The 27,918-nt window shown below is 43.3% G+C and overlaps 1 protein-coding gene across 6 annotated transcripts in view; it reads left to right on the plus strand.

Moving 5' to 3' along the window:
- LOC126185141 (solute carrier family 41 member 2-like) overlaps window positions 1-27,918 on the plus strand; it is a 994,709-nt gene that overhangs the window by 872,303 nt on the left and 94,488 nt on the right. The window contains exon 1 of one of the 6 annotated variants that reach the window (XM_049927980.1): window positions 2,681-2,743. The exons of the other annotated variants lie outside the window; for them this stretch is intronic. The gene's annotated coding sequence lies outside the window, so the exon portion shown is untranslated. Of the gene's footprint in view, window positions 1-2,680; window positions 2,744-27,918 lie in introns of those variants that run through there. 6 annotated transcript variants of the gene reach the window in all.

The following is a 27,918-nucleotide window of genomic DNA, read 5'->3' on the forward strand; positions in this document are numbered from 1 at the left end:
TGGCGAAGAAGTTGTGTACGTGACTCATTCCAAGCACCTGAGCTCTAAAAGAATTCTCTAGCCTCTAGAGAAATGCTTCCCAATCTTTCTTAGACCATTACCTCTGAGTGTAACCCCCCCCCCCCAAAAAAAATACACACACACACACACACACACACACACACACACACACACACACACACACACACACACCAACTTTAGCACGCAACTAAACTGGTAGAATGAAATACTTTTACTTTTAAAATGATGAGAGATGAATGATAATTAGTTTGTGTATGTGTGTAGGGGGGGGGAGGGGGGGGGGAGATTGTTAGTATGAATGACGAAGGAATTCGTGGTGCATTACAAGTGCTACCCACAACTCCTTCTCACATAAGAAAGCTAACTACTCACAGTGACGGTAGACACTTTTTACAAAACATGCTTCCCCTACATTACATCTCTCCGTTGTGGCACTTGCTTGACCTGCACACTGCAACCCACTTAAAATCAACCAAGTTAAAATGTAGGCACTATACTTACTGTTCGTAAATAACTTTATTGCTGCACTACTTACTTCTGAACTGGCAGAAATTGGAAGACTTCAGGCTGCTGATGCTTTGTGTATGAACACAGCCACTAACAGTAATAATAATAATACTAATAATAATAATATATGAGGTGCATTCAAGTTCTAAGGCCTCCGATTTTTTTTTTTTTTTTCTAATTAACTACTCACCCGGAATCGATGAAACTGGCGTTACTTCTCGACGTAATCGCCCTGCAGACGTACACATTTTTCACAACGCTGACGCCATGATTCCATGGCAGCGGCAAAGGCTTCTTTAGGAGTCTGTTTTGACCACTGGAAAATCGCAGAGGCAATAGCAGCACGGCTGGTGAATGTGCGGCCAAGGAGAGTGTCTTTCATTGTTGGAAAAAGCCAAAAGTCACTAGGAGCCAGGTCAGGTGAGTAGGGAGCATGGGGAATCACTTCAAAGTTGTTACCACGAAGAAACTGTTGCGTAACGTTAGCTCGATGTGCGGGTGCGTTGTCTTGGTGAAACAGCATACGCGCAGCCCTTCCCAGACGTTTTTGTTGCAGTGCAGGAAGGAATTTGTTCTTCAAAACATTTTCGTAGGATACACCTGTTACCGTAGTGCCCTCTGGCACGCAATGGGTAAGGATTACGCCCTCGCTGTCCCAGAACATGGACACCATCATTTTTTCAGCACTGGCGGTTACCCGAAATTTTTTTGGTGGCGGTGAATCTGTGTGCTTCCATTGAGCTGACTGGCGCTTTGTTTCTGGATTGAAAAATGGCATCCACGTCTCATCCATTGTCACAACCGACGAAAAGAAAGTCCCATTCATGGTGTCGTTGCGCGTCAACATTGCTTGGCAACATGAAACACGGGCAGCCATGTGGTCGTCCATCAGCATTTGTGGCACCCACCTGGATGACACTTTTCGCATTTTCAGGTCGTCATGCAGGATTGTGTGCACAGAACCCACAGAAATGCCAACTCTGGAGGCGATCTGTTCAACAGTCATTCGGCAATCCCCCAAAACAATTCTCTCCACTTTCTCGATCATGTCGTCAGACCGGCTTGTGCGAGCCTGAGGTTGTTTTGGTTTGTTGTCACACAATGTTCTGCCTTCATTAAACTGTCGCACCCACGAACGCACTTTCGACACATCCATAACTCCATCACCACATGTCTCCTTCAAATGTCAATGAATTTCAATTGGTTTCATACCATGCAAATTCAGAAAACGAATGATTGCACGCTGTTCAAGTAAGGAAAACGTCGCCATTTTAAGTACTTAAAACAGTTCTCATTCTCGCCGCTGGCAGTAAAATTCCATCTGCGGTATGGTGCTGCCATCTCTGGGACGTATTGACAATGAATGCGGCCTCATTTTAAAACAATGCACATGTTTCTATCTCTTTCCAGTCCGGAGAAAAAAAAATCGGAGGCCTTAGAACTTGAATGCACCTCGTACTGTGAACAGCACTGTCGTTGCCCTTATGTAGTTACTGCTTTGTCGTACTTTCAATTAATTCACTTCTCTGTTTCGAAAGGAGTAATGGAGCAATTTGTGGACTACTACAGGCACTATCTACAACTTGCAGAAGACATTTTCTTGAGATATTCAGCATTTGTTACGTAGATGTCTTACTTGGGACAAAGCATACCATATCTGTGTAGTGAGTAGACTATGTGAGGAACCTGTAACCTCCACCGCATTAATGCTACTAATTGAAAAAAGTAATTGTCAATGACTTATATAATGAGTATTAGAATCTTAGAAAGGTGAAACAATAACGATGACCTTTTGAAAATTATTTAGTTTCATGATTGAAACAGAATAGAATCGTTTAGTTCCCTCCCCCCCCCCCCCCCCCACAGAAAACAGAAAATGTCATTTTACTTGTAAGGGGGGTAATTACCGCCACTGTTCTAGAGGACAACGACGCGCTCTATTGCTGAGGAGGCTAAACCGAACGCCTGCGGACTACCTGCCAGCAAAGGGTACGAAAAACAGGTGACGCTGGGGTGCTTCCCGGCGGACGAGATTTCGCATGTTGCGCTGCGGCGCTGCGCGACGACCTTGAGGCCTGGTCTGCTGCGCATGCGCGGTGGGGAGCCGGCGCGCGATATGAGTGCCTGGCGCGAGCCGAGCCGCTCAGTTCGGCGTCGCGCTCACAGCTACTCAGTCGATGATCAACTCTGTCTCGCGCATTCCTGCAGCTGTCAGGTAGGCGACCACGCGCCGTCCACCTCGCAAATCTCTGACACTGGCTTCATTTCAACTGCGAAACAGCACTATTGCTTCAGGACTGCTGTCATTTCTATTGTGTCGTGTCGCATCGCACCGCATCTTGTTTCACCTGATCTTCCGGTTGGTGTATACGAAGTCCGTCGTGGCGCTCTTAAGTTCTTACAGTATCTTCGTCAGCAATGCTGGGTAGTTCATTGAGACTCAATCTCGTTGTCAACTTACGAAATCAGTTACTGTGTGTTCAGTGATGTTTGAAATTGTGTGTTTGGGCAAGATACCGCTTTGGTAAAGGGTTCTAATCTCTTCCAGGTAGCGGAGATGCATGGAATTATATCCCATCCTATCGGGAAAACTAAGCTACTATGTCAAAAAGTCGTGGACGTATACTGCACATTAATTCACTGCAGAGGAAAGAGTAAAGGGAGGATGGAATGCAGACAGGAAACCAATGTTTCTGTTGGTTATTGTTTTAGAAACTGACTTGGACTGTGGTAGGTCGTTATCAGTAATCTTCGATAACTAGTTTGGCCAACATTCACTTCCTGCGAGAGAGAGACACTTCCAACTTTTCAAATGTTGCGTTCATGTTTAGCAATTAACTTTGTTGTAAAAGAAAAATTTTATATTCGCTCATAGTTGTGTTCATCTTTGAGGTTACCAATGAGTGCCTGTTATTCTGATACAAGTAAAGCATAACACTGACATGTTTAGCCTCTATTTTCGTGTGTATTCGTTCAGTTTGTAACATGTGTGTAAAATGTCTGCAAAAACGCACAGAGTGAAAATTGTAGACTTTGAGCTGGGGAGACAATCGAGTGCCCTGTTGTGACGCAAATCTTTTGATAAAAATAAGCTGAATTGATACATCAGTACCGGAGCGTCCTGCGTTTCGTAATCGAGTTAACAGATTCAAAAGAAAAACCTGTTTAACCCTCTTTCTACCACCGGGACGTATGTGTCCCACGACAGGCTATCACAAAACTAGCAGGAATTTCGTGCATGCTATTGCAATGTCCATTGGTAGCGGGAAGCCTGCTAATCGTTGGCAGAACTCCTCTATACTGCACCTAGACTGCGCTCTCTTGAGGTTCCATTGTTAACCCTCTGCTCCGTATTGTAGAATTGTATTAGCTGGCGCCTGATGATAGGCAACCCTATGAGCACATTTGCAAAGCGAGCTGCTAACGCGCCTACCCGGACAATTTGTGTCAATGAACTACACACCTATTGACGTTTACCGCGGCACAAACAGGGCTCATATTTAACACCTGTAATGTGAGTTACAAACTTGGAGAGAGGCTCTATCCACTGATATGTGTCTGTTTCCTGTATGTCTTTTAGTTTCTGCACTGTCTTTTGAAACCCCAGATGTACTTAACGAATAAACCTTTATGTCCCAACCCTCCTCGCGTTTGAAAACGAGACAAAGGAATCATTTTTTCATGTTGTTCTGTCTGACTGCGACATTGATTAAGATAAGTATACTTCTTGCTCGGGAAAAAAGTGGCTGTCGAAGGGTTAAGCTGACTGCTCTGCATAATACCTCCTACATATCTACGTCTACGTACGTACTCCGCCAGCCACCATACTGTGCATGGCGGAGGGTACCCTGTACCACTACTAATCATTTTATTTCCTGTTCAAATGGTTCAAATGGCTCTAAACACTATGGAACTTAACATCTGAGGTCATCAGTCCCCTAGAGTTAGAACTACTTAAACCTAACCAACACACATCCATTCCCGAGGCAGGATTCGAACCTGCGACCGTAGCAGCAGCGCGGTTCCGGAATGAAGCGCCTGGAACCGCTCGGCCACAGAGGCCGGCCTTTCCTCTTCCATTCGCAAATAGAGTGTGGGAAAAACGATTGTTTGTATGGCTCCGCAGTCAACTTCAAATGCTGGTTCTCTAAATTTTCTCATTAGCGTTCCTCGAAAAGAAAATCGCCTTCCACCCAGAGATTCCCGTTTGAGTTCCCGAAGCATTTCCGTAATACTTGCATGGTGTTCGAACCTGCCAGTAGCAACTCTAGTAACTCGCCTCTGAATTCCTTCAGTGTCTTCCTTTAATCCGACTTGGTGCAGATCCCAAACACTCCGCAGTACTCAAGAATTGGTCGCACTAACGTCCTATACGCTGTCTCCTTTACAGACGAACCACACTTTCCTAAAATTCTCACAATAAACCGAAACCGTCCATTCCCCTTCCCTAACACAATTCCCACATGCTCGTTCCATTTCATATCCCTTTGCAACGTTACACCTAGATATTTAAACGACGTGACTATGTCCAGCAGTACTCTGCTAATGCTGTGTCCGTACATTACCGGTTTCTTTTTCCTACTCATCCGCATTAACCTACATTTCTCTACATTTAGAAGCAACTAGAAATTTTGTCTAAGTCATCCTGTATCCCCCTACATTCACTCAACTTCGATACCTTCCCGCACACCACAGCATCATCAGCATACCGCCGCAGATTACTGCCCAACCTGTCCGCCAGGTCACTTATGCATGTAGAAAATAATAGCCCTCCTATCACACTTCCCTGGCGCACTGCTCACCATATCCTTGTCCCTTGTCTTTCATAAACATTCGCCGTCGAGGACAACATACTGGGTTCTATTACTTAGGAAATCTACGAGCCACTCACCTATCGGAGATCCTATTCCATATGGTCGACCCTTTGTTAACAGTTTGCAGTGGGGCACCGTGTCAAATGCTTTTCAGAATCTAGAAATATGAAATCTGCCTGTTGCCCTTCACCTGTAGTTCGCAGTTTATCATGTGAGAAAAGGGCAAGCCGACTATCGGACGAGCGATGTTTTCTAGAACCGTGCTGATTCGTGGACAGAAGCTTTTCGGTCTCCAGGAAATTTATTATATTCGAACTCAGAATATGTTCAAGAACTCTGCAGCAAACCGATGTTAAGGATACAAGTCTGTAATTTTGCGGGCCCGTTCTTTTCCCCTTCTTTTATTCACGAGTCACCTGCCCACAGAGAAAAAGTTGACTCGATGCAACAGACCGTAACAGATAACAGAGAAATTAAAATTTATATATTCGTCCGTGGAAGAAATCTGCCGGATAACCGAACAGGGAACCAGGCGTCAATCCCCACTGGGGAGTTAAACGAACAGAAAAGGCGGATCAAATCCCGACAGGCGTACGTGCAGAGGCACTTCCTTTTTTATTCTTCGGTACTTTTCGATCTCTATCCCTAAAGGTAGAGTTCTGACGCATAGTAGTGTCACGGTCTTGCCAGCCAAATACGCGACTATCTAGTCTCCAAGTTTTGGGAGCGTATTTCCAATTTCAGCATTTGCCTTAAAATCTCCCGAAAACCTTGGTGATAACTCGAGAACGGGACCTATTTTTATTTTTGTACAGATTACAGTCGACATGTGTAATTTACCTATGTCGCAAGCGAAGCAATAGAAGCAACGTGTCAGAAATACTGAGACGTTATCAATCAAAGAAAAAAAATCTGAATGATTAAGCTGCAGGGAGAACAAAAGGAAATAGAGCGAAAACGGCTGCTGTAAAAGCGAGTTACACTTCTTTCAGCCAGCATCCAGGCGCGGAGACCTAAGAAGAATATGGCGTTTTAACTGGCTCATTTCTAGCCATCTTATTGCGGAGCACCTTTGCGTGCGTTTCACGGGCAGGCGATCGTTTACGCTGCACACAGGATCAATTTCCATTAATTTAACAAATCCATTTTACATCCACAGCTGGAAAAAGGCCTACGCCGCACTTTTCCATGCATACAATACCTATCCATGTATCCTAAAGACGTCTATCTACGTACATACCATTACGTTGTCGTTTCTGCCTTTTCTCGGCTCTTGGAATTCTACAAAGAACTTCCTCCATCCATCTACCATCCATCGCCAGGGTACATCAGCTTCCCACCCACCTCCATTTCATTCTCATTGCGGTCATAATTACGTCTTTCTCTCCAGTCTGCTTCCTGGTTCATTTATTTGTTTTGCTATCTCTCCATCGCTCGGTGTGAAACGCACAATTATGTAACGATATTCGCATTAAAAGTACATCTCTCATTGCATAAGTCAAAACTGGTAACAATCGATGTCTGTAAATGCTCGTTTCAGACACGTCGGAATCCCGATTTTGAAAATTCTGTTTAGTTTACCAAAAGCTTTCCTGTTAATTTTTACTCTTCTGTGTATTTCATTTGTTGTCTCGTCCATTCAGTCGTTGTTTTCAGCTGCACTAAATAAAAAAAATTCAGTAACTGCTTCTGTGACGTCATTCTTAATTTGTAGTATTTGCTTTTCGATGCGTTGGTTATATATTTTAGCTTTATCGTGATAGCTTTTCAACCCTACTTCATGGTTCCTTTATTAAATTCTTCCATGCGTTGTTAAAGTTCATGTGCGCTAGAGGCAAATAACTGACACATCGAGTTTTGGGAGTTCACTCGTATCAAGTCTCCTTCTCCTTCTCCTTCTTCTTCTTCTTCTTCTTCTTCTTCTTCTTCTTCTTCCTCTTCCTCTTCTTTGGCAGTAGGCCTACACCTTTCGTCCATCTTGAGAATGAGCCTACAAACTGAACCTACAGAACTTGGTCCGTCCTTTAAACCGCAGATTCACTTCACGTATACTCTTTGACGCCGATGAACGTCTCTCGCGGTAGGAGAATGTCAAAATTCTAGCGTAGGCTTCATTCTTTTGGAACTTGTTGTTGAAAGAAGCAGCTAAAATTAACAGGCATAGCGGTTTCAACCAGTACAATACATGGAATACGGCGCTTTCTTTAATATGTATACTCTTTGTTGTCGACTAAAGTCTCTGGATCTTACGCGCAAGTAACGTAGCAATTACTGTAGCTCCAGTCTGCCGACTTGCCCTGACGATGACCGACAAGCATACGGCCAAAATATAAGAAGAAGAAGAAATTTATGCGACTGCACTCTCGAGATTTAATTGGTCAGTAAAATGCCACCAGAAAAAGAAAGACGGTTTACATGTGTTTCATTAACACATTCCTACTACTTTTTCCCAATTTAAGGATACGAAACATTTCTTTCGGGCTGCTGAGAGTAATTTCTACGGTATGAATCACCCTTCACTAAATCCTCTTTTAGTTACGAAATACCCATTACGGTGACCAAGTCGAATGGAAGCTGTAGCATGGACATGGACATTTTTCAGTACTTCAGTAATCTAAAACAGTGCTTTGTTGCTCAAGGAGTTAGTAAAATGACGTCCGTAGCCCCATAAAGTCTCATTTGTGGCGATTTACGCGATACACGTTATGAAGATAGCCGTATACTACTGATATACACTATGAAATTTTGGCCTACATGTCTGGACACTTGTAACGCAAAAATATTTCGCAAAGACCTCAAAATTGTGCACAGGTATTAGGATACAAGAGAGAGCGACGAGTAATCTACAAATTGGGGTAACTTCCTACAGAACGTAGTGTTTCCCGTTGAGTAGCACGACGCTCCACCAGAGTGATCTCAATGTAGAAACGTTTAGGAGACCGTTTCAGCCAGTTTGTACGTTCTGCACTCTTCAGGAAACCTAATTATGTTCTTCGTAGAAACAGATTTGAAAGCTAACCTGTTAGTATCTTGAGAAAAAATTCGCTTGCCTTTGGAGCAGCATAATCTGTACATGACAAGCTGCAACATTGCTTCTGATCGGATTCCAACCCACCATAGGACTTTTGTGGGCGGTACTCTTCCGATTCCAGGCACGCGAGTACTCTGGTAGATAGGCCTAAACATATAATTTGGCACTGTCTCTAGTCCGTTCCTTCCTTGCGGCATAGAGGCTCCGTCTAACTGAAGCGACTTTATTTTACCCGTTACTCTGTGCGCTACGGTTATTCCGTTGGACACGTGATGATACTAATCCCGAATCCGCATAGGCTCATAGCTAAAAGCCGTAAGCCCTACATCCTCGGAGTAATGGGGAGGGTAACAAGATTTACGTCATATCACAAATCTCACTCCTGGTAATGTTAAAAAAAAGTGAAATTGATACCTTTTTTGGACAAATAAAACGTATTGGTAAATAATGATATTGTTTGCACCACTGTGAATTTCACAGGGCGGGGTACATAGCGATACAGACAAAAGCACATTTTTTCATTTCATTTCATTTTTTTTAATTCGGTAGACTTTAAAAACATCTTGGCTACATAACAAATCGTTAAACAAAATACATGATTTACACACAGAAATACCACAACATTCTTCTTTCCACACCCCGCCACCCCGTTTTCTGTTCTTCATATTTTAACTTTATACTTTTGTAGTTGCTATTTACGTCTGTACAATTGAGTGGCACACCCAGAGCACGAAACTAGCTGCAGGCCAAGATGCTGTGATAGATTGTTATGACGTCTTGCATACGCCGTCTAATAAAAGTATCCGGATACCTATTAGTGGCCATTACTATGCGATGTGTCCACGGTTTCTGCTTTATGACGGCTTGAACTCTGCTGGAGGCACTTTCAGGAAGGTGCCTGAATGTTTGTGCAGACATGCAACCCATTTTTCCTCAAGAGTCCATACCAGAAAATGGTGGTTCTGCTGGACGCTGGGGTCTGGTGCGAAGTCGATGTTCCATTCTGTTAAGATCGAGTCTCTGGGTGGGCCAGAAATGTTACTGTCCACAAATCATTGCCTTACAGATGCTGCTTCACGACAGGGTGTTCAGTCATGCTGATAGAAACGATCATCGTCTTCGAACTTTCCTCAATCGTACGCAATACTGTAAAATGTGTTCATATCCTTCTGCATTTAACGGTTTTTTTTAGTGCAATAAGGGGCCACCCCCTAACCACGAGAAACACTCCCATACCGCAACATCATCTCTTCCATACTTCACTTTTGCAACTACATTTTATGGCAGGTAACGTTCCCTAGACATTCGATAAACCAAAACCCTTCCATCAGATTGCCACGGGCTATAGCTTGACTCTGTCCAGTGACGCCGATCTTTAACCACCTCAAGCGTCGCTTAGAATCGACTACAGAAACGTTTGGCTTATGATGATCTGTTCGACCATTGTACCCCATTGTTTTTAACTCCCTACGGACAGTTATTGTGCTAGCTGGACTGTTGGTAGCACTTCAGAACTCACGACTGATTCTGTGGTGTCACCGCCAGACACCACACGTGCTAGGTGGTAGCCTTTAGATCGGCCGTGGTCCGTTAGTATACGTCGGACCCGCGTGTCGCCACTATCAGTGATTGCAGACCGAGCGCCGCCACACGGCAGGTCTAGAGAGACTCCCTAGCACTCGCCCCAGTTGTAAAGCCGAATTTGCTAGCGATGGTTCACTGTCTACATACGCTCTCATTTACAGAGACGACAGTTTAGCATAGCCTTCAGCTACGTCATTTGCTACGACCTAGCAAGGCGCCATATTCAGTTACTATGATCTGAACAGATAATATTGTAAATCATGTACCGTCAGAGTTATGTTCATCATTAATGGATTAAAATTAAGTATCAAGCTAATTCCGTCCGCTTTCTGAATTCTAATTGCTTGTCATGTTCCAGACCTCACGTCAGTATAGTTCTTCCGTCCGCACGTCAGCCTGCGTGAGCTAAAACGCGTGCATTTTGCCCGCCTCTAGTAACACGGTGTTGGCTCTTCTGCCAACACAACAGACTCCTTCCACTGATTTCATGAGATTTTTACGACGACATTCCGCAATGCACGACGGTCCCTGTCCTTCAGTGCGTCCGGCCATCCTGATTTAGGTTTTCCGTGATTTCCCTAAATCACTCCAGGCAAATGCCGGGATGGTTCCTCTGAAAGGGCACGGCCGACTTCCTTCCCAATCCTTCCCTAATCCGATGAGACCGATGACCACGCTGTCTGGTCTCCTTCCCCAAACCAACCAACCACCCAACCTGTCCTTCAGTACACGACATCTGCCTGCTGTTGGTTTTGTTGTAGTTGCCATTACGCTTTTCTCCTTCACGACTACATCACCAACTTTCGACTCTGGCAGCTTTATAAGGGCCGAAATGCCATTGATGGGTTTGTTACATTGTGACATCCCGTGACTAGTCCACGTACGAAATTACCGAGCTCTCCGGACTGACGCATTCTGTTGTTACTGCATCTCTACTGACGACGTACTGGCGGGTCTGCCTCCCGCAACGTCAGTGGTCAATTCCGCATTGGATGGGGATGTTTGGATACTTTTTATCAGATAATGTATGTGTTCACAGTCTCCAAATGAAAAACTTGACATATTAAAAGGAAATCAGCCCCTCCCATCGCGGAATGACCTCAACGAGGCGGCCGCGGTGGCCGAGCGGTTCTAGGCGCTTCAGTCCGGTACCGCGCGACTGCTACGGTCGCTGGTTCGAATCCTGCCTCGGGCATGGATGTGTGTGATGTCCTTAGGTTAGTCAGGTTTAAGTAGTTCTAAGTTCTAGGGAACTGGATAGTCGCATACTAGGCGTCTTTGATATCACTACAAAGTTCTCGAGATTTGCTTATCACATGTGATACAACGTTGTATTGTGGAATGTTGCATGTCGATGAATTTCTGTAGTTGAAGCATCATGTGCCAAATGATCCACCTGGTCATCACTACAAATTATAAATCGAAGTGCTCCGCCTCGTTTCTTTGTCTGTGTATGACAGCTAATCTCAGAAACTGGTGTAGGGGTTTGATCATAGTTTTCCACTACTAGACAGAATGATTCACGAGGAAGGTTTTCTGTGTATAATTTACAAACACTACACCAGACAAGTCGTCAGACCGTAGACAGTGCTACCAACAGCACCTTGGGTGTGTAGAAAGCTTTGGTGTTGTCTGTGTGAAGCCAGGGCGGGTCGATAGCTAAAGCTATACCTGTATCAGCTGGTATCCAGGAAAGGTTCGGCATAATTTCTCTACAAATAATTTCCGTTATTTCGTGAAACGTGCCCGCTATATGACAATCAACATTATTACTCCATTTTGGAGTTTCTGTTGACTATAATATACTCTTTGAATCAGTTTAACAGGTTCACATATCCTTTAAATATGCCAGCTGTCTTTCGTATGAGTCATCGGGCGCATTTTCCCTGATGTTGCGGCGGATATTTACAATTTAGTTTTTGCAACATGTAGGTTGTGTAATCCCAAACAAGTGCTGCTCATCGCGCCTTTCATACGACGCCCGTTTCAAACAAAATAATTTTTAAATTAGAATTTTACGTGTCTGATCGACAGAGCGCTACCTGATTAGTCTAGCGCGATATTCGTTTTACTGATATATATTAACAGGAATAGTAAAATACGAAGACTAATCAGTACTGTAGCAGCGACTGAGGAGCACGCTTCTGCATGGCGCTAGCAGCCAGGGCGGTGCTGTCGATGCTGGAGTATTCGTTATTCCTCGTGTTTTACTGTCCCTTTTAGTACATATCGGTAAGACGAATATCGCGCAAGACTAATTTGAGAGAGCTCTGTAGAATGAGCACGTAAAATTCCACTTTAAAAATCATGTTGATTTAACAGGAAACAAACTGACGCTTTTCACCGACGCTTGGCGTTGCATGAAAGATGTGATGAGTAGTATTTGTTTGTTTTGACTACAGCTACACGCTGAAAAAACAAAATTGCAAATATTTGCCAAAATATCAGAGAAAATGCCCCTGATGACTCTTAGGAGAGACACCCTCTATGTACACTTATTAAGCACGCAATGACAGTCTCTGCGAAGTAAAAATTTGTGACTCTTTGTTAATGTGGGACAAAATCCTACGCAACCAACGACATCTCTAATGGTTTTTTTAGATCCACTTCCATAAATTTCTAGAACGTTATGGAGATATTTGGTTGGTTCAATACGTTACTTAATAATTCCATTTCGAATATAGCCCAGGTGAGGGTGCAACAAAGTACTACGTAGCTGAACTGGTAAGCACATTGCAGTTCAAAGGAATTCCAATAGACCAAGTGTCTTTTTTACATTAATGGATTTTTCTGCCATAAAAAGTTGTGGGTACGCTGAATGTCTGTGCATACTTGTACAGGCAGCTGAGCGTAAGGAACGTAATTGTTGCAATAATTCAGAGACCTTGTGTTACTTTTCTTTAAATGTCCTGAGAAGGAATTTCTTAAAAAATGATTCAAATGGCTCTAAGCACTATGGGACTTAACATCTAAGGTCGTCAGTCCCCTCAACTTAGAACTACTTAAACGTAACTAACCTAAAGACATCACACACATCCATGCCCGAGGCAGGATTCGAAACTGCGACCGTAGCAGCAGCGCCGTTCCGGACTGAAGCGCCTAGAACCGCTCTGCCACAGCGGCCGGCAGGAATTTCTTAGCTAAAAACTTTTTTCATATCGTTAAGACATTTCCAATGCGGCGTTTAGCAAGGTGTTTGCACACGCCTTGTTAGTAGCTCGTCAGCAACCCTCAGTATATTTTTCAGATAATACACCGCTGACATTGTCCTGTTCTCTTTTTGCATGTTATTCAGAGCTACCATTAAATATTTCCTATTTTACGTACGCTGAGCAAATAATAAAAATTATAATAATAAAATATCACCCATTGGGATCTTCAGCTGCTAATGCAATTCACTCATTTGTGTCAGTAATAACATCCTGCAACAGGAGTTATACAGCGTGTTCGGAAATTTCTGTTGACAAACTTTTTGGACTTGTAGAGGGGAGTGAGTACATAATATTTTGAATAGGAACCCATGTCTGGAAACGTACAGTTTCCGTTCTGCGACGGTTTCAGTTCAGATGTTTAACTCATCCACTTCTGCCTGAGGAATTAAATTAGGAGTGACGCAGTATAATTATTACGTAACATTTTGAAAGGAATCATAACGGAACATCAATTTATGACTTAAGCACATTCCACATGGCCTTCCATTGTGCTTGTGGTAGTAATCGAAGGCACCATAACGGCTATGAACTTCGTAAACATTATTGTGGACCACCTGCCATCCCTTCATGCTTGATATCTTCCCCGACTGGGATGGCACCTTTCAGCAGGATAACTGTCCGTGTCGCAGTTCCAAATATCGGGCTAGAGATAGTGTACTCACGTTAAATTCTCGGCCACCGAATTCGACCCGATGGAACACATCCGGGATTCTATCGTGAGCCAGTTCCGCGACCACAAACAACAGGCCCGTAATTTGCGGGAACTGCGTAACGTGTAAGTAGACATCCGGTGCCACATACCACCGGAAACCTTCCAAGGACTTGTCCAACCCGTCCCACACAGAATTACTGCTGTATTGCATTCTGAAAGTGTACCAACTCGCCATTAAACATGTGGTCACAATATTTTAGCTCATCAGAATATTTTTAAGAGTTATAAACTTCAGGCCGCTTATCACGAAAATTATGTACTGAATACTAACTTTGGAATAAGTATTTCACCGCTGGTTCCCAGAGTGGTGCTGAATTAGCTGGTAGATAGCTTAATTAATAACATTTGAATCAAAATTGTATGTTGAAAAGCATAATAATATGACCTAGTTGACATTTACACGTAAACAACCAGATAAGAATTATCTTCAGTGAAATAGGAGTGCAAATTATTAATAAAGGAAAACAATTTCCTACATAAGCCCGAGACCTTTGTGAACAGACCTTATCTAGATCGATTGATACATATCTTTATTTATAACACTGTTTCAGTAGTTGATGCACCGATTAGGCTTAAGTTTTTTAATACTGAGTTTGTACCTTGTAAGTTTTGATCAGACAATGTCAGTAGCCGAAACGGTGTTGTAAATAAAGACGCATGTTAAGTAATGTAGGTGGTTTTATTCACAAAAATGGACTGTAAATATCTCAGTACTCATGCAATGTAGCAGCAAACCTTTCTCAGCTTTCCAGCACCAGTACTCTCTCTGTGAGTAAAACTCGGAAGCAATGGCGGTAGTTTCCCACCGTTGAAGCACAGGCAGCCCAGGAAGAGTAATCGGTCATCCTGAATTTAACATTTGCATCGTTATGTCCCCGAACACCATTCCTATAGCCAAAATTCTGTTTTGGACTCACGTAACACAATAACCGAATCATTTCTGTACATCGGCCACTCTAGAAAATACGGAGGCGAGTCAAATTAAAATATTGTGACTGCCTCTTTCCTGGCTTTTATTCCGTCATAAGCAATCCGCTGTTTCCATGATTTGGAAAATAATATTTTAATTTCGCTTTGTGACCAGGCGCCATTCCTGTCGAAACACCCGTCGAGAGGGTTCTATTCGTGTCTGGCAACCTAGCGTGTTGCGCATTAACGTACGAGCTGGTCATTCAAGTGAAAAATTGTTAATATTTTTGCAAATATTATTTGTTATGCACACACGGAACAAATCTGTAATATATTTCGTAATGATATCCACCACTCTCAAAGAATTCCTGTAGAAAACAATTCAACTGGGAGTTCGTATACCATCTAGTGCTCACCCGGCTTAGCGGTTCATCGGGACGGAACATGTTCCTTGCTTTGAATGGTCAAAATACACAAAAAACGTTCTGAGGAGTTAGGAGGAGGGGAACGGGAACAGGAACGTGGAAGGCCCTCAAACTCCAGATCTGTGAATGTCGAACCAATACAGCTCGTGCAACAGTTGGGTTTCGAAAAATAAGCCCTTCCTGACGACAGAAATCAAATTTGATGCAGAGTTAATATCCTTTCCAAGAGGTCTTAATGTGTTGCTCAAGTTATAGTAGTCTCTCGTGACATCTATAACTCAAAGATGACGAATTTTTCGTCGCAAGAGAGAATCAGTAGAAAGTTCCTTGCTGGTGCTGGACGATGAAAAACGACACCTTTCCTTATTATCGGTTCATGTTGGCAGTATTTGAGTCAGGTATCGTCCCTGGTGACTGTGCTTGCAAGGAATGCATCACCACGTTCAGCGGGCCGTGGAAGTTACTCATACCCACAACACTTCGCTATTTCAGTTCAGTAGTCAGCTGACAGGTCAGTCCATATTGCAGATGTATTGCGAAATCGGAGCTTACTATGCATAATGTGGTGAGTTGAAGCATGACTAATGTCCATAGTTGCTGCAGTGTCACCCAATGTCACAATGGTTTTCCGTCACGATGATTTCAACAGCAACAGTTTCTTCTCGAGTCGGATCGCTATGTGCTTGACCCGTGCGAGGAGTATCGGCCATGTATGTCACATAATTTGCAAACTTCCGATTCACTTTAACTCAAACACTCATCACCGTATTAGACCTTAATTCTGCTATAATTTTAAATCAATTTCACACCTTCACTATTTAGAAACCGAAAAACAGAAGAGTTTCTCTCTTTTTTAAAAAAGTAGCTAATGGCGACAGGCATGTTTGCACTGTTCGTGTGCATCGATGCTGTGCACCTGCACGATGTACGACCTAGCGAGCACCTAGCAGCCTTAGGAATATTCTTGCTAACACACAGGCTGCTGACTACATTTCTGGCTTGTTTACTATACATTTACAGGTTTCATTTGACTCACCATTATATATTTCTACAGTCTGTATGTTATCCATGTCTTAGTTTTAAAAAAAGCGTGAGCAAGTGATACTTTAAAGTAAATTGGTCATTTTTTTGTGAATTGTGGCTTTGTACTCTTATTTCTGATATATTCCTTGTTTTACCTAGCCATTTTTGAACTCTTACCTTCAGATAGAGTAGCATGGCGAGATGCATCAAACCAGTCTCTGGACTGAAGACCACAACAGTAACAACAACAACAACATCTTCAGGAGCCGCCACTTCCCATTTCTCTCCCACAGAGACCATAATTTTTGCTTGCATGTTAAAACTTAAAGTATCGTCATGGTATTTTGTAGTTAAGAAGGCATTTACTGAATGAAAGTATCGTGCGTATACAGAAGGCGTCGACTGAACGCAATTCCCAGCCGTGCCACTATGTGCCCGAAGTGATGTAAATTCAAGCACGACACATAAACATGCCAGAGTCTGCCAGCTGGGAACTCTGAAAGAACTCGAACAGCTCATGGCTGTAGACGCCCCAAAATTTTGGCGTTGTGTCAGATACTTCCATAGGAGTTAAATGTCTTCAGGCCCTCTCTTTACCGTTTTGTTGTGAACTGTAAACATGTGATAAGCATTAAACCCAAAGCAAACAGGCCTAAGAAATTTTTTTCAAGCGTACTATACAACTAAATCGCCATTGATCCTGTCAGCTACACCGGTATACTTGGATTACGGCTTAGTTACGGTGATAAAACGTAAAGATCCATCGAGATGAGACAGTAGTCGGATTTTCATAATCTGGTTACTGTCCGGAAGTCATAGATCCTAGAACAAATGCCAGACATAGTTCAGAATTGTAAATTAGTACCATCAATGATCGTGGAAGGGGTTTTGTGGAGCAAGCAGCCACGGGATGTGCTGTGGTGCTCAGAGAGATTCTCTTTTTCTGTCATGCCTAGCATCCGTTACAAATTCTTGGAATTCCATATTGTAAACAGCGACAACTTCGCTGTAACATGTACTTATTTATTTTATTAGGTATAACGCTTAAGCAGCATGCCATGGCTTCCGTGCCTTCCAGTGCTCGGATAACAGTTGACGTTATGTTTCCGATCTAGTGGCGTACGGTTTTTGTGTGTTATGTATATTCAGAAACAATAACAGAATTCGCGCGTACAAAATGCTTCTCACGTGCCACAGTGTCAAGTGTGTGCCGAGAGGCTTTCGTTTCGGGAAAAACTTGGGTCAACTGAAGTAGAAAATAAATAACCTTTTGATGACACAATATTGTAACACAGCCACAATGATTAGCCAACTTATTGCTGGACGAAACTGTGCGCAATCGTTGCTTCCGGAAGCAGCAGCGCGCTACGGCCACCACTTGCGCCTCTACTTGCCGCACGTCACAGTTTAGAATGTGTGCCGTTGCACGCTTGAAGCACGAAGGAAGGTCGGAAACACGTTGGTACATACCGATGGCGGGGTGCGACTACGTCAGAAACAACGCGAGACAACGCATCCCGTTTGAAAACAGGCTTTTGGTGGAGATATTATCGTGTGGAGGCTGTTCAGAAGTCACGATATGCCATAGTGTACCACCGAACGACTATTTATATCCGGTTGCTCACCTGCTGTCACCTAGAGGCGTCCTGATCCTTCTACAATACAATACACCAAAACACCACCACTTCGATGGATTCCTGGAACAGTGACACTAGGGTGCCACTCGGGTCAAAGAGCCACCCTACTATTGAGTGCACCCCGGAAGGCACGCAGCGAGAGCAGCGCGCCTAAGACCCACCTTCGACCTATAACCACGACGTGTGTGGCGGCTATGCGTTCATCGATCATAATGGTTTCCTGTCGCATTCGACGTTGCTTGGATTCCAACCAGGACGCGCCGCCACCGTCATCAGCGCGATGTGATGTCCAACAGAACAGGCTACTAGGTAGATGTCTCGTTGAGTTGGCCATTAGTTTCCATTTGATGATAGTTTAAAAATCACATTTCTAAAATCCATTGCTGCAGACAGACGCGCCAGCATGACGGTAATTCGTCCTCCTTACTTTACAGCTATCCCCTATTCTCGCTCAGCTGTCTCCAGTCAGTGTAATCACAAATATTATCGATATTCTTACTAAAATATATTCCATCGTTTTCTATAGATATATCGTTATGTTTTTGAATGTTTATTACCCAATATAAACGTTTTGTGGTAAAGTGGTTTTTCTGACATTTTCCCAGCAAAGATTCACCCCTCTAGTACAGGTGGCTACGAGCGATGCAGAGTGAATCTTTGGCCATTCGTGCTAGTGAAGCGTCACAAAAGTACTAAATGACCCTCGATCCAAATTCCCGAGACGAGTGCCAATAGGCAACACGTTTACTGCCGAAGCACAGGAGTGCAGTTGTAGTGATTGCTGACTAAACCGGACGATCTCTAGTAGTCAAAAACAGTATCGTGTCTTCCGACCGATATCTAACGGCCTATTTCATACAATGATTTCAGCACCTTAGCGTGAAAGCGATAAGTGTTTTACGACTTCCCACGCATTTTCATTTAACAAAAGTTGCTCCTGTACGAACAAATAACACATTAGGAAGCATCCATGTGCAGCGAGTATTTTAGCCTTACGACGCTAGGAGCTTTTTTGTAAGAGGAAAAACCTTCCCCCCCCCCCCATCTCTCTCTCTCTCTCTCTCTCTCTCACACACACACACACACACACACACACACACACCCCTATCAAGATGGTAACTCAAGCAACAGCCAGAAAAGGGTACAACCTTAGTACACTGAAGTATCCCATGCGCAGTCCATGCAACCTTTTTGAAAACATTATAAAGCAGGAAAATGCATTTGCAGTACTAGAAATTAGAAACCCACAAGCCAAACAAAAGATGTGATATTATAATAATCTTGGGGTTGAAGCTCTTTTTTCCGTGTTTGCTTTAACAATACATATGTTTTTGGATAGGGTACGCATTTAGCAAAACATAATTTTGTATTTGAACACAAACATGTTTCACTGTAGTTGCAGAATCTTCAGTGGGCTTTTATTTTATGGTTTTTTACCACATGGTGTGGTTTTTCTGATGTATTGTGTTTCTACAGTGACTGTTTTGTTTCACAGTTTGTCATCTGCAACCACTTACACGTTTTCTTTTTCCTCATCTTCATCACTGTCAAACATTATATATCGAGCTGTCACTGTCACTGAAACAGTGACATGTGGTAAAAACCCATAAAATAAAAGCCCACTGCAGGTGCTGCAACTGCAGTGAAACATGTTGCGGTTAAAAAACAAAATTGTGTTTTGCTAAAGGCGGACCCTATCCAGAAACATGTGTATTGTGGTATTATAATTTTGAAACGTGCGTACTGGATTCCACTGTTAAACATATGGCTGTTGTGTGCGAAATGACAAATGATATACTCTTAGTTAGAGAAATGTTGCATTTATCCTACCCATGGCTATTTTCGAGGACTCGCTGACAAAATTCCAGTTTTCAACATATGTCTCGTGACGAGTAAAAGTGGCTTCAATAATATTTTTACAGACACGCCGCAGTAACTGCAACACTGTACTCGTATTCCAGAGCAGTTGGATTCAGTTCCCCGTTTCGCCACATTTACTTACACCGATGACCCAAAACATTATGACCAATGCCCACCGCGAGGCTGAATGCCGCCCGATGACTTTGCCCGTGTGTGAGGCGGTAAGGGAAATATATAAGCGAATGGGGGATCATTCCAGTGACGATAGCCGGCCGCTGTGGTCGTGCGGTTCTAGGCACTTCAGTCTGGAACTGCGCTGCTGCTACGGTCGCAGGTTCTAATCCTGCCTCGGGCATGGATGTGTGTGATGTCCTTAAGTTAGTTAGGTTTACGTAGTTCTAAGTTCTAGGGGACTGATGACCTCAGACGTTAAGTCCCATGGTGCACAGAGCTATTTGAACCATTTGATCTTTTGAAGTCTCAAACATCTGTGATGTATATATGCAGATTGTTGCTCGAGATTAGGGGAAATACCAAGTGGGCTGAGGTGTAAATGGGAGATTGTATTGAGAAGGGAGGCGTGCCGGGGCAGTCCGTTCGGTTGTGCAAAGTCACTGTGCCAGGTCGACATAGTGGTTAGTGCATCCGCCCAGTGAGTAGGTGATCCGGTTTCGAATCCTAGCCTCGGTACAAATTTTCATTCCTTGCTTCGCTCTCCATCTACATCACATGTGGGATGCTGTCTGCTACCAGGTCCGCGCCAACAAACCAACTGCCCGTAATTTACTGGAATTGGGTGACCTGTACGTAGACATCTGGTACCATATACTTACATAAACCTACCAAAGACATATCGAATCTAAGGGACGCAGAATCGCTGCTGTATTGCTTTCCAAAGGTGGACCAACACGCTATTAAATAGGTGTTCAAAATGTTCTGCTTCATCAATGGAGGACTGCCGCGATTTACCTGAATCAGTTCATCTGACTACTGGAATGGCTACTTGAAGGCTGCCGCCGAGTCTCTCCCACCAACCTTGCTTAACTAAGTCCTAACTTAATCTTCGGCGAGCTTTGTATCGATGGGACATTACACTTTAAAAACACCTATTATCTCCAAAAATAGCTTCAGTTAGCTAAATTACATTGACATTCAAAACATCAGGCAAATTTCTGAGATATAGGTAGTATGTCCTTCCGGTAGTGGTATTCACCCTCTCTCCTCACAAAAAGCAGCTGAGTGGTTGACTAGACTATGTTCCTCACATGACGGAATTGAAGGAAGCTTTCTTAGGTGGTTGGTTAGTGTGTCTCACAGCCGTGTGGAGGACAAAGGTTTAGCTCCAGTTCTCCCAAGAATTGTTCGTGCTTGGGAGGACTAAAACTAGTCGTGCGAGCAACAGAGGGTGCACTAGAAGAGGAAGAGTCCGTGTTTTAATTATTATATGACATACCATTTTCGTCGGACTATAACAATGGCTGCGAGAAGCTGGTTCGCAACTAGAAGGGCTGCACTCTCGCCTTTGAAGAGAACGTCCTTCGTCATGTCGAAGAGAACCCGACAACGAGTGCGTACTTAAAATATTCTCCTCGCCATGGTCAGACCTCAGTACTCCACCGAATGCGTTCCTTGAAGCAGAAAATTTGAAAATGATCCGATCTTCAAACTAATTATATATCCAGAAGGCTTTCCGGTCGCTTCCCCTTTACAACCCATGGAATCCTGTAATAGGAACTGCGAAACATCCTGTATAATCTGCAAGCCACTTTGCAGTGCATGGTGGAGTTTGCGGCGTACCAGTATTGTAGGTTGTCCTTCGTATGGCATTTGCTTACTGAGTGACGGAAAAGCGACAGTGTGCCTCTGTGCGTGCTGTGATCTCCTTTGTCTGATCCTCTCTATTCCTATGTGAGATATACGACGGTGGTAACAGTCTTCCTCGTGAGATCTGCGTCGTCTCTCTTCCGAGAATAGTCATTTCAGTTCCCTGAGCATTTCTGTTACACTACCGTACGGGCTATACACGACACGTTAAATCATAGCAGCTCGTTTCAGAATTCGTTCGGTATCTCTACCTGATAAGGACTCTCAACACTAATAATACTGTAAAAATGGTCGCACTAGAGTCTTTCATGCAATTTCCTATACAGGAGCACTGCACTTCCTCAGCACCATTCGAAGAAATACGTCCTCCATTCACCGTCCATAATATTGATTATACACTATCGTCCTATTTCATATCGCATCTTAGTATTACCCCTAAATACTTACACGATGTGACATCATGAAAATGCTCTTAACCGATCTTGCAATCAGAAACTATCGGGTTGTTCTCTTTGTTATAGACATCATTTTGCATTTATCCACATTTAAAGAGAGCTGTCATTAACTACACCAAGTTCAATGTTTGTCCTAGTCTATCTGACGTCCTTACGATCGCGTAACGACGATACTTCCCTGTAGAAAATAACATCGTCAGCGAAGCAGTAGACGGTCGTTTTTCCCTCGCTCTACCTGCGAGTGAAACAGGAAGGGACACGACTAGTCGTGATACAAGGTACCCTCCGCCGCACACCGTACGGTGTCTTGCGGAATATGTATGTAGATGTACATGCTGACTGATAACCGTTTATATATAAAGTCATTCCGTTACGATGTTACAAACTTTCAGGAATGATTGAGAAGGGTAAATGTATTAATTTGAGGTAAGGAACATTCAAGTTTCGCCCTAGGCTCTCGCAGCTCTCAAATAAGGGTCCCAACTTCCCAAAACCCTGGTCATGACGTACAGAATTCCCGTTGAATACTCCCCAATACTCTCAGATAATCTTCTCTGTTGATGGACTAGTAACGAGGGGCGTAACTTCATGTCAAAGAGACCGAAAATCCTAGGTCTACGGTACAGTAGCAATGAATTCAATTTACCTGCATAAATTCCAGAAGCTGCTACATTTTACAACAGCTGTTCAAAGTGGCGTTCCGCAGCGACAATGCAGGCATGGCATTGTCGCACGAAGTCTGTCGTACGCGTTCTAATACCCCGGCGTCGTTTGAGCAGTGTGACAGGCAGCGAGAATTCTTGACGATAGATCCTCTTCAGTTTCGGCAGGCGTCTCGTACACAAGACTTTCCACATGGCGCCAAATCAAGTGAGGTGAGATCAGGTGAACGTCCTGGCCACGATACAGGAACTCCTCTGCGTATCCACTTTCCAGGGAATGTCTGATCCAGGTGATCACGAACCCTCAGTCCAATGTGAGGTGTGACTCCCTCATGTTGGAGCCACATTCGTTGACGAATAACAAGTGGGATACGTTCCTGGGACCTTGGTTGTATGTCTCCGATAAACGCCGTGTACAATGGTGCATTTAAGAGGCAAGCAAAAAAGAAACGGGCCTAGTACGTCATCATTGACTATACCTGCCCACACATTGACTGATAAACTGTGTTGATGGCTCTTCACAGTTCAGATTCTCGTCGCCCCGAAAATGACTATTGCGATTATTTAGCATTCCATCTTCGGTGAAACAGGCTTTATCCGTGTAAAGTACATACGTAGGAAAGTGAGGATCGACAGTAAGGGGCTGCAAGAACCAGTGGCTGAACACGATACGTGGTCCGAAGTCAGGAGGAGCCAAAGCGTGAGCTCTTTATCGATGATATAAGTCGGAAGTGCGTATAGTTCGTAGTCATCCTCGGTCGTTGTATTGTGGTACCAATTGCCGTTTCCCGTAATCTTTGGAACAGTCTTGCAAACATTGTGTGAGGCGAATGTTTTCTACGTTGATATCTGGTCCTGTACAACCTTCCTGTTTCTCTGCCGCTTCCATTTGCTTGCCCGTACACGAAAATCATGTTTGCAATTTACGTAACCATGTACAGCTTAGCTGGTTAGGGTTGGCGGACGTTAGTACTTCAACCTGTAACCACAGACTGCAGTGTACTACAGTACAGACATTGCACACCAGGGTTGCTCATGTCAGTACGCAATACGCTATATGCATTGGTTTGAGTTGTTATCCCAGCACCTACATTTAAACCGAGCGAGGTGGTTAGCACACTGGACTCGCATTCGGGAGAACGACGGCTCAATCGCACGTCCGGTCATCCTGATTTAGGTTTTCGGTGATTTCCCTAAATCGCTCCAGGCTAGTGTTGGGATGGTTCCTTTGAAAGGGCACGGCCGACATCCTTCCCTAATCCTATGAGACCGATGACCTCGATGTCTGGTCTCCTCCCCCAGACAACCAACCAGCCAACCCTACATGAAAGTACTCGTCGGTATTGCCTACCCTACAAACTTAGCAACAAGAGCATCAGTACATGTATTCCACAGTCACAGGTTCAGAACGATTTTCGCTTTTAGCTTTCCACTCGGTCGTTTCCGGATCATGGAAGCACCCTGCATGTTGAGAACATCAAAAAAGACGTATTACGCTATCTTCTGGCCACCCGATGTTTCTTTCGTTTCTGTAGAAAATGCGTCATCCAATATAACGTACCAGATTATTTTAGTGAAAGCATATTGTCGAAAGCCTCTGGGAAATCTAGAAAGACGAAATCTACTCCTTCACCTGTATTTATTGTTTGCTAGCAGTTGTGTATGGATGAAGCAAGCTTTATTTTGTACGTATGGTTTTTTACTGAATCTTATGATTCATGACAGAAGTTTGTTCCACTCCAGGAACGTGATAACTTTTAGCTTAGAATATACTCCAGAACCCTGCAACAAACGGAACTCATCGACACTGGTCTGCACTTCTCTGTATCCGATGTTTTACCATTTTTGTAGAATGGACAGACCTGCGCTCTCTTCCAGGCACACAAGACTACTGGCTGTGCAATTGTGTCTCGATAGGTATGAAATAGGAAGAATAACTACTCCCGCAACATATCCGATGTAAAACCCAACCGGAATTGTTATTTTTAAGTAGTCTTAATTTTATTTCAACTAATAGCAATCTCTCTCATTTGTGAGGTGTAGTGAACAGCCCACTTGTCCAAATCGGATAGCCCATACATTTGAAATTTCTTTTAGAAGTTTTGAGTGATAGAAAGCCGTTTTAGAAACAGGTTTGCTACTACGCGCATAGTTCAAGAACTTTTCTAATGAGTGTGCTTCGAAATTACTTCCCCTCGTGCAACATTTATGGAAATCATGTAAAGTGATATTCCTCTCTGTGGAGAAAACGAATGGCCTACGTCGTAAAAGTGTATTTCCAGTGTCTAGTGACATCATGACTGCAACATTTGAGCATGACGACGTACCTGAGTGGCAGGGCTGGCGTTCAGCACTTGACGGCGACGGTGAAGTGTATCGGCGAGACTGATAACTGAAGAATAATGAGTCTTGCGTCGCCTCATTAAGGAGCACACCAAGTGCTTCTTCACGAAGTACGATTCTAAAGTTCATTTCGCACTGAATTCAGATTAGTACTCTCCTCACCCGACATGTAATTATGCGCCATTTTGAATTACCTGGGATGATTAACAAAACGTAACTTAAGTTTTTACTTTAAACAAATTGCAAAATTTTGTTTCGTTACGTTTGGTGTGAAAGATGAAGCAGAATTGCAACAAATAATTTTATATTAGTGAAGAAAACTATAAAAAGCTGGAGACGTCAATTATTTAACCCGAGTAAACATCATTGCAATTTGTTCGACTTTAAACGGCTGTAAGAGAAGCTTCTGAGAAATTAAAATAGTTACGAACAGCTAAATCGATGTCGGAGTTATACTACTAGCATTTTTCCAATAGATATTGCATTTCACTATCTTCAGAACCTACTCCCATTCCAACAACACACCTCACCTGGAAACACTCGAGAAAACATAGGAAACTTTCAAAACTATGATCCTTCTTGGAAATTTGCCAAGAAAATTTAAACCTTGCAGTGAAGTTTGTAAAACGTTGTCGCAAAGCGTTTCCTCGTTGTCTTGAAATGTGAGGTCAGCTACCGGCGATAATGTTCAAAAATGCGTTACAGTAATATGGCCCCATAAAGATAAAAAGGCGGAATCGAGTAAAACATTGCTTTCAGTGTCAATGTGCTTTCCTTTTTTACCATCACGCTGTCTTCTAGTGTTCTGCACTGGCAATTTTTCATGCTTTCATGGACACTCGTTCGAGAGAACGACGGTGCAAATCCTAGTCCGACCATACAGATTAAGGTTTTCGATGATCATGTTAAGTCGCTTAAGACAAAAACCGCGATTATTTCTCTGGAAAGGCACAGCCGATTTCCTCTAATGATCTGAGTGTGGACTAAGTCTCTAATTACTTCCTCGTTTATGGGACGATAAAACCTATAGTTACTTCATTTTTATCCATGATGGCTTAAAAATAGCGCGAAGTTTTTTTTTCAGAAATGGCACTGAATACTTATTTAATGAATGATTTATTTCAGAGTGAGTAGTTTCGGGCCTAGGCCAATCGTCAGACAGCAATGAGGATTTGTCGTACAGCCTTCATGTATTTGCCCCATGACATAATAGACGTAAGCAAAAAATCTTCGCTGCCGTCTGACGATGGACCCCACATGTGGCTGCCTGGGATAAGGACCGGTTGGCAATTACCCTTCGGTGAGATCCGAATGAGAAAATGTGGCATCGTTAGTGATCCGTCCGTCGGATGTTATTCAAGAGACGTCGCCACCTGGCGATCTCCCAGCCAACAATGCCATACGACTTTATCTTCCGCGAGTTTTACGCTGTTCTGCTCCATTTTGCTCGTTATCTCGGCCGTAACTTTACCTGAAACACTACCTCGTGCCCGCTAATTGACAATTCTACTGACGTAGTTTCCTTTTTCTTTGCATATGGCTCACTATCCAGCGCAAGTATTTCAAAGGAACGAAATGTCGGCGGCCTTGTGTGACTGTATAGTGCTGGTAATGGAACCTGGACAGGGAAGAGGAAGGTCTAAACTGCTGTTGACACACAGCCAACTGCTCTAGAATAACATTGAAGGGGTTATAGAGCTTGACGCCACCATCTAACGGACAAGTCATAATCAACAGTCTCCACACCTTCGCTACATGAGACGCTGCGAAGATGTTCGGAAAGAAACCCAGGTCATCGGCGTTGTTACTGGTTGTCGAAATTGTGCATCTCCACCTTGCCTATCATCGGCTCCCCCTGTAGTACAAATGGTGCCAATGAAAATATCATCCCCTGACTAGATTGTAACTGGCTAAAAACTGCGGAGTGTACAGAACTGACTGGTTTAAATTCCTTCGCTCCACATGGACCAACTTCAAGAGGATACGCTGTGATAGGCGAAGAAATCCCTCTGCCCTTTATTGCGAAACCTGTCTTGCTGGTTCGATGGAAGAGCTAAATTTAGTACCTTCAGAGGCACTGACTTGACTGGAAGAACTGGTCATTCGCCTGTGAGGGAACAATGGAGAGCTCCAAGCCCTCCATCTACACTGTATTTAATTTACACGTTGTAAATATATTTTTGTGTGCAATATTTGTTACAAACGATTCTTATTGTACTATAATACAGTAAAAAATTATTTTATAATGACACTGCACGAACTTTCCACAGCTGAAGCTGCTATGGAGATAGCGACGTAACTGAAATTACAGTATGTTCTGCAGTCTCTTTCGTGTAAAAACACGATACCCCGATCAAACACTGCACTCGCACCACTGACTTCGGGAGGACTGTGCAGTCTCCAGTGTGTAACGGTGAAAATACCCACAAATTTAATACCCTCCTCGGACAAAAAGCGTGCTGTTTCCTCATCTTACTTTGATAGAGGACGTGGCAGTTTGAACACAACAGCTGTTTCAACTCACTACAAATTAATCTCTGTGATACAATTTAGCCCATTATGTGAATCTATATTTGTGCTCCACAAGCCACCGTAAAGAATTAAAGTTTTAACTGTACATTGCTGTACCATATTACCATGTTACGTGTATAGGGACAAAGACTAGATGTCAGCACAGCAATCTCTTGGATTTATATAGAAAACTCTGTACCTTTTACCAGTTCCACTAAAAGATTCACTTCATCTTTCCATGTTACATCCACTTTACGTATTTAAACAGTTACAGCTATTCTAGTTAATTACGGTTGGTGTTACTCTCGACAGGAAGGACTGTGCTCTGCATATGCGCATTACATTAAATTTGCTATGAAAGTCATAAAACCGTACGCTGATTATACGC

Source organism: Schistocerca cancellata, chromosome 4 (assembly GCF_023864275.1).
Source record: "Schistocerca cancellata isolate TAMUIC-IGC-003103 chromosome 4, iqSchCanc2.1, whole genome shotgun sequence".
NCBI lineage: Eukaryota > Metazoa > Arthropoda > Insecta > Orthoptera > Acrididae > Schistocerca > Schistocerca cancellata.